The sequence below is a fragment of the Micromys minutus genome, assembly GCF_963924665.1.
Source record: "Micromys minutus genome assembly, contig: SCAFFOLD_112, whole genome shotgun sequence".
In the NCBI taxonomy this organism is placed as follows: domain Eukaryota; kingdom Metazoa; phylum Chordata; class Mammalia; order Rodentia; family Muridae; genus Micromys; species Micromys minutus.
The window spans coordinates 146,011-157,110 of record NW_027667875.1 but is presented as its reverse complement, the minus strand read 5'-3'; the positions used below and the strand labels follow the sequence as shown (position 1 = coordinate 157,110).

At 41.1% G+C, this 11,100-nt stretch overlaps 1 pseudogene across 1 annotated transcript in view; it reads right to left on the bottom strand.

Moving 5' to 3' along the window:
- Positions 1 to 7,698: 7,698 nt before the first annotated feature.
- The window catches only part of LOC308416106 (eukaryotic translation initiation factor 4E transporter-like), a 40,151-nt pseudogene continuing 36,749 nt past the window's right edge, over positions 7,699 to 11,100 (bottom strand). Inside the window, exons 3-5 of the transcript in view lie at positions 9,921 to 11,070; positions 8,373 to 9,715; positions 7,699 to 7,790 (exon numbers count right to left, since the gene is read on the bottom strand). The product of the transcript in view is annotated as a eukaryotic translation initiation factor 4E transporter-like (transcript). The remainder of the gene's footprint in view (positions 7,791 to 8,372; positions 9,716 to 9,920; positions 11,071 to 11,100) is intronic.

The window sequence follows — 11,100 nt, the reverse complement described above, 5'->3', positions numbered from 1 at the left end:
AGATGGCATAAAAATCTAAACATAATCTAGGAATAGAATCATAATTCTTTCAGATAGAGATGATGGTACTTTATCTAGCTGATAAAATGTTTTGTTATTGTTGTTGTTTTTTCACAGAAAAGGTGAGGTGTAGGGGTGTTTTTTCATGCTAAGATCCGGTTTCCCAATTTGTTCTTGATCTATTAGGACAGCAAGTCACAGGCCAACTGCTGAGTATAAATTACAGGTAGGACTTCCTTGTCCCTGGAGAAAAAAAAGAGACACAGAAAGGAAAGAAGGAGTTTTTGCCATTCTTTGGAGGGAGAAAAACCCAGCAGCCCTGTGATGTCTTGTTAGGAGCTGGGGTCAGTGCCCTCTGCTACAGATGGGTGATCAGGGATGTTTGGCAGAAGCTAGATGGGACTTTCCACGAAGTTTAGGGCAGGTGGCAGGAGCAGAGCTATAAGTAATGATAAGGGCATGTTTTCCATGCCAAAGATAGCACAGACCAGCAATAGTGTCCAAAGGCAAGTTGAAAAGGAACAATTGTGTGTGTGTATTTTATCCATGGATTCAAGGGAAGCCAGTTAGGGATGGTAGTGCAGCTACTTTGTGGAGCAAAGGTGTGCAGTTCAAAAGTACACACAACAGCATGCTACATTGAATTTTTTCCTGGAAAAATCTATTCTACATTCATCTTCTGATGTCCAGACACTTCAGAGAACATTGTTACCTGCTTGAGGACAGGCCTAAGGATCCTGTTATACTCCACCAATCCCTAGCATAGAGCAGGCATTTGTTGCATACTATCAAGTTCCCATCACTGAATTTTGTTATAAACCCACTCATAAATTTCTCTTTTCAACATCAGTGTGTTACTTATGGTAATATTGATTTCCTACAAGATACTGTTATCAGGAATTCTTTATAAATGAAAAGTTTGAAAATTAAAAATATGCTAACACATAGCACTGAACTTCTTGGAAATTAGTGATAAGTGAAGGAACATGGTTGCTGTACTGTCCATCCTACAATTTAGTATTATATACTAGCTTTTCTCCTCCTATAGAAATTAGTAATGGTCCCAAAAATAGCTTATATGAATTTTTCCTCCGGGTGTTATTATAACTCTTGAAATACACTTTTTTCACAGCAATCATTTTAGTATGTAAGCTTGCTCAACATCCAGGAGTTCCCATGAGTGTGCCCACGGCCCTGCCTCTGGGTCCTGCTTCAGCACCTGACTCCATCCTCCAGCATTGGTGCGTCCAGGGCCATTCTTTTCCTGTGTGTTCATCTGCTCCTCAGCTTTTGCCATCACATGGGGTGGGTGAGACTAGAAAGAGGAACCAGCTGAATGTGTGTTCTGTTTTTTCTTCCCCTTCTGTATGCAGAACAGCCCCCCTCCTTTTCTGGTTGTTTATGCCATAAGCCTGTAACCCTTTATCCAAATAAAACACTATCAGTGGCCAATTAGCAAACTGTATTTCTCTGTTTTAGAGTCATCTTCAAAGTGTGTCTAGTACTATCAACCTTAATGACTAGAGAGTTACACTATTACTTCTCACCTGGCTTTATTCATTTTTTAATTATTTAAAATTTCTTTCCAAACATGATATATTTTGACCATGTTATTCCTGTCTGTCAATTCCTTCTGGATATCTCTACCTACTTACCTTATGTTCTTTCTTTCTCTTTAAATACACATGTAAATAAAACCACAAAAACCAACACACATACACAAATGGAAGTCAAAATAAACAAGCAAAACACCAATAAGACAAGGTTGCTCAAACAACTCAAAATGAAACCAAAAAGTCCACAAGAATACCATTAAATTAATTTTGTGTTGTCCAACTACTTTTGGGAATGGGGCATGCCCTGGAGAGAGATTCATATAATCACCTCAATTTACTTCTTTGGTTTCCATTTTCTATTGCTTTAATCCAGAATTTGTTCTACTTCTCTACAAGATCTATTCAATTAGTTACCTTGCACTGTCAAGTACTTCAGCCATTTCTAGTCTTTACTTTGAGTTAACTGTAGCATGTGACTCTGTTGGCCTTTCATCCTTTAAACATTACCTTCTATTGTACAACTGTGGTGCTTTTTTTTTTCTTCCTGTTATCTACTTCTCTGACAGTTCATCCTTCTAAGTCTGCTGATCCTTCATCATTTTGACAGCATCATTTGTACAGAGTGCTTCAAATTTCAGTGATCATATCTTTTTTCCTCTGTTATTCTTCAATAATCTTCTATTATTATTAATAATAACTTCTATTGACATTTATGTGACTTTAAGGATAATGTGCTGTCTGTCTAAAAATAGCCAGAACTCAGAGAACTCAGAACATAGCCTATAAATCTTGGTGGGTACAGAATCCTCAAAATTCATCTCTGTCATTCTTTGATATGGCATGAATAAAGATGTATCACCATTTGGTTATTTATCAAGCTAACTTAGAAAAAAAGACATTGTCTTTTACCTGCTCAAGCAAGGAACAAATTTCATCCTTAACTGTTCTGTGTGCCTTCCACATTCCATACAAATATCTCTTTTACTTTTTAAAGATTTGTTTGTTTATGTTATGTATGGGTATATTGTTGCTCTGAGGGTACTGAATCTTAGATGGATGTGCCCCATCATGTGGTTGCTGGGAATTGAACTCAGGGCCTCTGGAAGAACAGTCAGTGCTCTGAATAGATTCTTCTTCAGGGATGCTGAAATGACCAGTGTTCCAGCTTCCTGCCTAATCCTGCCTCAACTGATGCTGTTTCCAGAGACTTGTTTTGAGAACAGCTTTAGAAGGGGCTGCTAATCCATGCTGACTGCAGTTCATCTAGACTTTCAGATGCTCTAAACTTTTATATTTTTGAACTTATCCTGTGGAATGTCCCTTTCCTACATTTTATTATCTCTCATGACTACAGACAGAGTGAATTTCTAAACTTACTTTTATTGTTTAACCCTTTCATAGATTTGTCATCCGGAGCATAGAAAAAACAGACTTTACAGGACCTTCATTCTCGCATTCTCCATTTGCCTTCCCAGCTTCCTTTGTCTGGATATATTTGTCCCTACAGCCTATGCCACCCTCTGCTTCATGCTTCACAGTTCCTAAAGTGTTCTCTGACCTCCATTCTCTGCCCGTGCACATGTTGTTCTGGTGTCTCCAACTTAACAACTAATTATTTAGCCCATATTATTACTTCCTTGCCATGTTCCAGCTATGTGCCCCAAAGGTTTCCCTCAGATGGTAGCTCTGAACCTATCTTACAGCTGTTGACCCTTTCACCATACTAAATGCATGTTGAACACAGGAAGTCAATGTGTTTGTCCACTGTCACAAAAGATGTGGTACTGTAAGTTGTGGACAGAATATATGACTAATTATCGGGTTACAATAAATTTTGTGAACTGTGTTGGAACATGTACATGTTTTTAGTCTAAAAAAATAAGGTTTTGTCATTTTTCTTAGTAGAAATAACTGCGGTGTTGAGACAATTTTCAAAATAACATTTCTCCAAATCTTCAGTTTCTTTCTTTCTCTCTTGTTGTCTTCCCTGTGGCATTTCAGGACATGACCTGCTGGTGGTCTAGCTTGGAGCTCTTTCAGTAAGTCCTGAAATTAAGCTGGATCTCTTTTCAGTTGTGGGTCCAGAGAAACAAGAAACTTTCTAGTTAAAGGGATGGAATACCGAAGTTGAATTCATGAAGGAGAGCCAGAAAGAGGGATGATGAGAGCGATTTTATTTGAATATCTCCTGTCTTTCTTGGGGAAAGAAACCTCAGGTTTGTAAAGTTAGTTTTGAAAAGATTACAGATTAAGTTTTTGCAAACTTTTTAAATATCTAACGTGAAGGAACAAAAGTGTTGAACTTTGGGAGAAAGTTGTTGGCTTCATGTTTGAGTACTGCAACAATAAAGATAATAGAGTCTCAGATTGAATACCACAGAGGCCTCCTCTGCCAGCCAGCAATGTGTCACCAAGGCTATGCCACCCCAACTCTGGAAGATGGCGGGGCCGCAGTCACCTAGCTCTCTGAGATAGCAGCCCCTGTGCAGTGAGCCTGGTCACATGTTGGATGGGGGCAGGGCAAGCTAGAGGGAAGTGGAGGCGAGACGAGGGGTGGAGCCCGCTTGGAGGCAGGAAGCTGTTCCCTCTGCTGAGGAAGCTGGGGATGCTGAGCCTTGCTGTTCTGAGTCCAGCTGCCTGGCTACCTTTTCCCAGTTTCCTTCCGGCCTCGTTGAGAGTACTGAGTGGCGACGGCGAGACCCAGGTATGGTGTGTAAAGGCAGCCCGGAGGGTGAGGGACGCCTTGGCTGGCGGGTTTGGAAATGGCGCTGAGCCTGGAGGTCTCAGTCCGCTGCGCTTCCCTTTGTACCCCAGGCTCCCGAATTAAGTAATCCATGACCTCGGTTCCCCTTCCACCACTGCATGGCCATTCCTGCTCTCCCATCTGCACTCCGTCTTTCGCCGACCTGTGTGCCCACAGCCCTGTCTCTGAGTCCCGAGCCTGCGTAGCACCTCAGTCCTTCCTCAAGCTCAGGTTCAGGGCCATTCTTTCCCTGAGCATTGGAGCATCTGCTTCTCATTTTTGCAGATCACCGCAGGGGTTTCAGGGACCGGCTTCAAGGTTCTCCTGCCATGCTCTCAGCCATCAGGTGTTAGTATACCGAGGAAATGTTTTCCTCGCTCCTTTTCTTTTGCTACTTATCTGTCACTTTTGAATGCAGAGCACCTGTTCCCCTCCTTCTCCCCTTCCCCAACCTCCCCCCTTTTCTCAATATGTGCTGTGTTGAAACTTGTGTGTGCTGTAACAATAACAGTCAGGCAGATTCAGAGGGTCACTTGTCCCAGTTTGGAAGCACTTTCTTTCTGTGGTTGGTTGGAAAGCCCATATCATCCTGTAGGAATTTGTTGTTGTTGTTGTTCTTCTTCTTCTTCTTCTTCTTCAAATTCTTTTTCTTCTCTTCTTATTTTTCCTCCTCCTCCTCCTCCTCCTCCTCCTCTTCTTCTTCTTCTTTTTCCTCTTCTTCTTCTAATTCTAATTCTTCTTCTTCTTCTTCTTCTTCTTCTTCTTCTTCTTCTTCTTCTTCTTCTTCTTCTTCTTCTTCTTCTTCTCCATCTCCTTCTTTTTTTTTCTCCTTCGTCTTCTGCTTCTGCTTCTTCTGATTCTTCTTCTTCTTCATCTTCTTCTTCTCCTTCTCCTTCTCCTTCTTCTTCTCCTTCTTGTCCTTCTTCTTCTTCTTCTCCTTCTTCTTCTTCTTCTTCTTCTTCTTCTTCTTCTTCTTCTTCTTCTTCTTCTTCTTCTTCTTCTTCTTCTTCTTCTTCTTCTTCTTCTTCTTTTCTGTTCACATCATTGCAATGTGCAACTTTTAATAAAACATATGGAAATGTTTCAATATACAAGTGAAGAAAATTTAAACAGTTTATAGAGGCTTAACTGATAGTTACTTTATGTACAGCTTTGTAAGTTCAAATAATCTCTTCTATTTCTTTGTACAAAATTTTATACACAGGTCTTTTCATAAGGGTCTATACATTTTATCTTCTCAGAACCCTTAGGTGTCACTTCTAAAAGACACCAACCCTTCACTCACATTTTATAAAAGAAAAATTTCCAGGACTGACAATTTTGTATTTGAACCATGTAGGCTCTATTCGATTATTATTATTATTTCAAATAAAAGTTTTTTTTGGATAAAAACAGAACCACCTCACAAACATGGGAAAAGAGCACAAAACTTCAACTGATACAGAACAACTGAAATTTGTAACAATCCAATGTAGTTTGCTATTACTTTTCTGTTTCATAAACAATTTCCCTTAGTAAAACACCCTCAAGTTTTCAAGGAGTTAAGAATTTCGGAACAGGGACCTGCTTTCAAGATTAAGAAGGTGGTAATAAGAGCATCCTAGTAGGAACGAATCTACCTAAAAGTTATTTTAACAGTAACTAGTGAGTGGTGTAACAGTCTACATATCTCAGATCAAAAGGGATGTATCAGAACACTGGTGTTGATGGTCCAGTAAACATAACAGCCACATTTCTTGTCTGAAGAGTTCTTGTAAGAAAATTAGGGATAAACTGGAAAAAATATACGAAATAGCTGCTCAGAAAGAACTGGGAAGTTAATTCTAAATACTATACAAATCAAACAGTGTGCAAGTTGATGCATTAGAGAGAAATGGGCAACTTAAAAAAATACAGGTAGCTGGCCACAGGTCTTTGAGAATTCAAGAAAATGATAGTAGACATAGGAGGCCCCAAGTCTTCTAAGCTGAAGGCACCCTTAATTGCTCCGAAAAGACAAAGATAAATGCTAGTTGAGAAAGCACTGAAGTTCTAACTTAAAAAAAAAAAACACCAAGACAGCCTGCTTCTCTGCCACAATCAATTTCTTTCATGGAAAGAGAAACCAGAAAGCAAAGCAAACCCTTCTGGTGATGAAGAAGGTCTTTACTCACATTCTGAATTTGAAAAGCAGTATTTCTTTTTTTTTTTTTATTTTTTGTGTGTGACCATGTGTGTGACCAATTTGAAAGACACTTCCCTGAAAAGCAGGTCTCCTATGAATGGCTATGAGAACTCTTAAATTCAAGCTATTAAAGAAAAAAGAGGAACATAGAACTTGAAGTTTTCTAATAGGGAGTGTGTAAGGAAGACAAGAGAGAATCATATGTTGACTTTCTTCAAGTCAGGAGTAGCATGAGTGTAAAAAAAAAAAGTGAAAAAACCTGGAATGATAGAAAACCTCTGATAATTGACAATCCCCCCAAAATAAAGACAAAACAATCCAAACATCTAAAGACTGATGAAAAGCAGCTGGTACATTTTTACTCCTGTAATTCATAAAACTTGTTTGCTGATTTTGGTCTCCTGTAATTTTCATACTGTTCTCGGTTTTAATAAAAAGATCTTGGTTTTCCCCCTCTTACTATGTTCTTCTAGTACAAGATAATCAGCAATTTTTCTCTTTTATCTATTTTAATAAGTTCATGTTAAGCAGCACAGCGAATTTGGGGCTGTCTTGTGTATACATCCCAGAGTCATAATGGGAAACTTTTAGGATGTAAATACATAAGTTGTGATGGAAGGAACTGTCATCCTATCTGAAAAACTTGTTTCCCAATAAGGTCTTTCCCCTTCAGTGTAACAGAACAACACAACAATGAAAACTTATTTTTCTTTTCAAGGGAAACCACAAAATGGGTGAACTACTAAATCCAGGGTGGTTTTTCTACTTGATAAATACATCCAGAACTCTGTACAGTAATAAAATTTTCATGCAGTTTAAGTATCTTTAAATGACTTTTCGGCAAATAAACCATTTGCTTTATTGATGGTGTATAAGAATCACCCTCTCCTTTTAATGGCCGTAGGGATCTCTTACCCAGTTTCCAAAGGAATCTTGAAGACCCAGGTACTTTCTTAAAGAGTTTTCTGCACATCATACTAAATAACATGCATAGAGTTTCAACAACATTCTTGTTAAAGTTAAGTATTACTTTTTAAAATAGGTATGTTAACCACTGAGAAAAGTCCACGCAACTATTCCCATTACACTGCTTCATTTGGTCATCGGAAGTATAAAAGAAGTCAAATAACATGAGATTCAACAAGTTAGTTTATCCATTGGCTATGGCATGATGGCAACAAATGTTCCAAGGCCAACATTTATTTAACAGCCTTCAGTCATAATGTAGATCCAAACTATTTAGCGAGGCCCACAGGGATGCTGCCTCTTTGGTTGGTGCGATGGTCCAGCTGGAAGTGCATATGGGAAGGCCAGCTCCCAGGGTATGCTAATGAAATACTGGAGGGTGCACCAATCAGGAAGCGGTACGAGTCTTCTGGGCATATTTAAGCAGTGCACTTTTCTTCCTCGGCAGTCCCCTGCTCAAGAGTACTGCACAATAAAGGTTTTTGGCTGAAGAATCGTGTTGCCACGCATCGTTCTTGCTGGTGAGACTTAGAGTGCGCGACAAGTGGTGTTGAAAATCTCAGGAAGCCTTAACATCTCTGGCGCCAAGGGGAACCTTCAGTTCATTGAAGTGAAATCAGAATTGTGAAAATGTACATTAAATAGGTAAGCTCTGAGAGGCATGTTTCTCCTTGGATTCTCTCTGGCAGTAGAAGGGTTATTGCTTGCATTCGTGGTGACTGTTGTGACAATATTGCTGTGGAAGTTAGTTAGATCATGTTAGTGGGATCAGAAATGTGAGGCCATGATTAAGGCAGGACAGAAAGTTATCACACAGCACCAAGAGGGCATGTCAGAAACAGAGTGGAGTGAAATTGGGGGCGTGCAAGGAACAAAAATTAAAACAGGCAGGCCCCGAGAGGCATGTCTAGAGCATGTCAGAAATGCAGAAGAATCCTGTTGCCGCGTGTCGTTCTTGCTGGTAAGACGTAGGGCGGGCGACACTGCATCACTGCCAAATGCAGAGAGGTCCCAGGGTTTAAGAGAGGGTGACTAGCAGCAGAGACCAAAGGGTACAAGGGTTGACCCAGGAGTGGGCCAGATAGTCACTCTAAAGATGTGTATCCCAGGAGAAAGCACACCTTGAAGGAATCTTCAAGATGCTGTGGATGTACCTTTGGACTAATCCGAATAAAGCTGGTACACAGGTTGAACAATAGGAATGTGAGTGCCGAGGGGAACTTGGTGGGTAGGGCAGAGAATAGGTGTTCCTGGGATTGGGGATGCCAGGGTAGGTGTTTTCTGACCAGTTGCTTTAAGTCGGTAATCTTGTTTTTTGTTATAACAGTTGGTCTGGAACAGCGTAGTGGAGCATGAAGACCGTTGTAATGTGGAAAGTTTAAGATTTGTCATAGAAGAGTCTTGATCAGTATTGGGTATGGGATTGGATGACTGCAGGTTCTCTTCATTGCCCTCTGAGTATCCTCTTTACCATCACCAGGAACGACTGTTCCAAGAGCTATTTCCTTCTTGCTCTTCTCTCTGCTTTCATACATCTTGCGGATCACATGTAGGGGTGAAGGAAGGAGAAAGCGTGCTCATGATGGAGGCAGCAGGAGCAGGAGAAGAGGAATTTCTTCGGTGCATGGGTGCTGGTGACTTTCACATTCACTGTTGCGTTTCTGAGCCGAACTCTGGTTCTGTCCACTTGTGGTTTGCTTAAACCAGACTGGTAGGAGGGTGCTGTCTGTATTGGAAGGTCATGTGGAAGAGCCAGCCCCTTCAAAGCAACTTGCTGCAATTCTAGCTGACTCATCTGGGCTGAGACAGGACTCATGGGCTGACTCATGGGCTTGCACATGCCTTGGAATGGATCTCCAAGTAGTTGCTGGGGTCCTGATTGGTGATGATATCCTTGGATGAAGGTAGTCTTTTGAGGCGGCTTGAGTTTGAAACACCTGTAGGATGTTTTGAGAGACAAACTGGCCCAGAATCTAAGCAGGGGCTAACAAGTGACTGACTTTGGGCTGGCTAGGCAAAGTCTCACTTGCCTTCACTAGTTTGTTGAATACACTCGTATCACCATCTTTCTTCAGCTGTTGATTGCTAGTCACAGCATTCAGAGTCTCCTAAATGTTATGCCATGAAGGGAGTTGAATTCTTCATTTTCTGGTCCACCTTCAAGCCCTTCAGCTCAGCTTCTACCTCTTCCACTGAAAGTACAACCCCTGAATGTAAGCTCTGTTTAAGTTTTTCTTCATTTGTAGAAAGGCTAGAAATAAGAGGTTTAAAGTCCACTTTGGCTTTCTGTAGCATTCCTTTCTTAATGTTTTTTTTTTTTAAATTAATTTTATGTCTATGAGTACACTGTAGCTGTCTTCAGACACTAGAAGAAGGCATTGGATCCTATTACAGATGATTTTGAGACACCATGTGGTTATTGGTAATTGAACTCAGGACCTCTGGAGGAGCAGTCAGTCCTTTTAACCACTGAACCATCTCTCCAGCTCTTCTGTAGCATTTCTAAAATGTCTATATTATTTTCAGCATGGTCTTCTGATGGCATGGGAGCAAAATATATCCCCAAGTTCTATCCAGGAGAGAAGATGGCTTGCTCCAAACTGACCAGCCTCTCAAATTCTTCAAGGGGTGTGGGTTCCAGGCTGCTGGATTTTCCCTGACCAGCTTGGGTTAGAGATCCACCTACTGAAGTGCCTGGCATAGATTGTTCCTTCTCCCAGAACATCTTCTATCATTGAAGACATGCATGGCACTTTATCAAGGTTAAAGAATTTATTATAGTCAAATTTTTCTGGGGACTGCTCAGTTAGGTTTACATCCCTTGGAACTTCCACTTCATCCTTTTCAGCCACCCCTCCAATGCACTCCACTATGCCTTTTTTCACAGAGGCAGTCCATTGTTCTTTTTGTTCTTTGTGATCCTCCTCTACAATCTTATCATCAAAGCCAGGCAGCTCTATGGTTTCAGACTGACAGCTAAAAACCATTCTGCTTCTTCCTCAGTGTATGAATCATTTCTTCTATGCTCAGCAAAGACACACTTACTATCTCTAAACTCCCTCCTGAAACACTTGTCCTTGTCTCGGTCTCTCAAGTCACGCAGGTCCTTACCACTAAGATGCTGATCCTTCTCAAAGGCTGTAGCAAAAATTATCCTTGCCGATCCTTCGTCCACCAAGGAGGCGAAGCTCAGCACTGTTTTTCTCCAATGGACTGCCAGAGTGTTGGGAGCCACAGCAGTTGTCACATGGCAGCCACCTGCAAAGCTTTGTCTCTGTGGGCTGACAACAGCATCTAAGTCATCTTTTTTCACTCTCTCTTGTGGATCTGCTTTTCTTCTCACAAGAGACAGTCGGTCTGATTCTGGCTCTTTCTTCATGCTTTCCACTGGTGAGCTCTGCCCTGAAGCTGGGTCCCAGACACCATCTTTGACATATTTTTCAGAGGCATGGTGGATTCTGTTTGGAGTATGGATGGTCTTTTATATCCAAGAGCCCCTCTTTTGTATAGCGATACGGGGGATTTGGAGAGGGGTAGTTTCTTCAGGTCAAGGAAGGCATCTCTATTTTTTGTTTCATCCCCACTTCTCTTTCTCCATGGTGGTGGTGAAGTTTCCCGGAGTAGAGGTAGGACTGGTTGGGCTGCGGGTCCGGCAAGTCAGGCTGCTACAA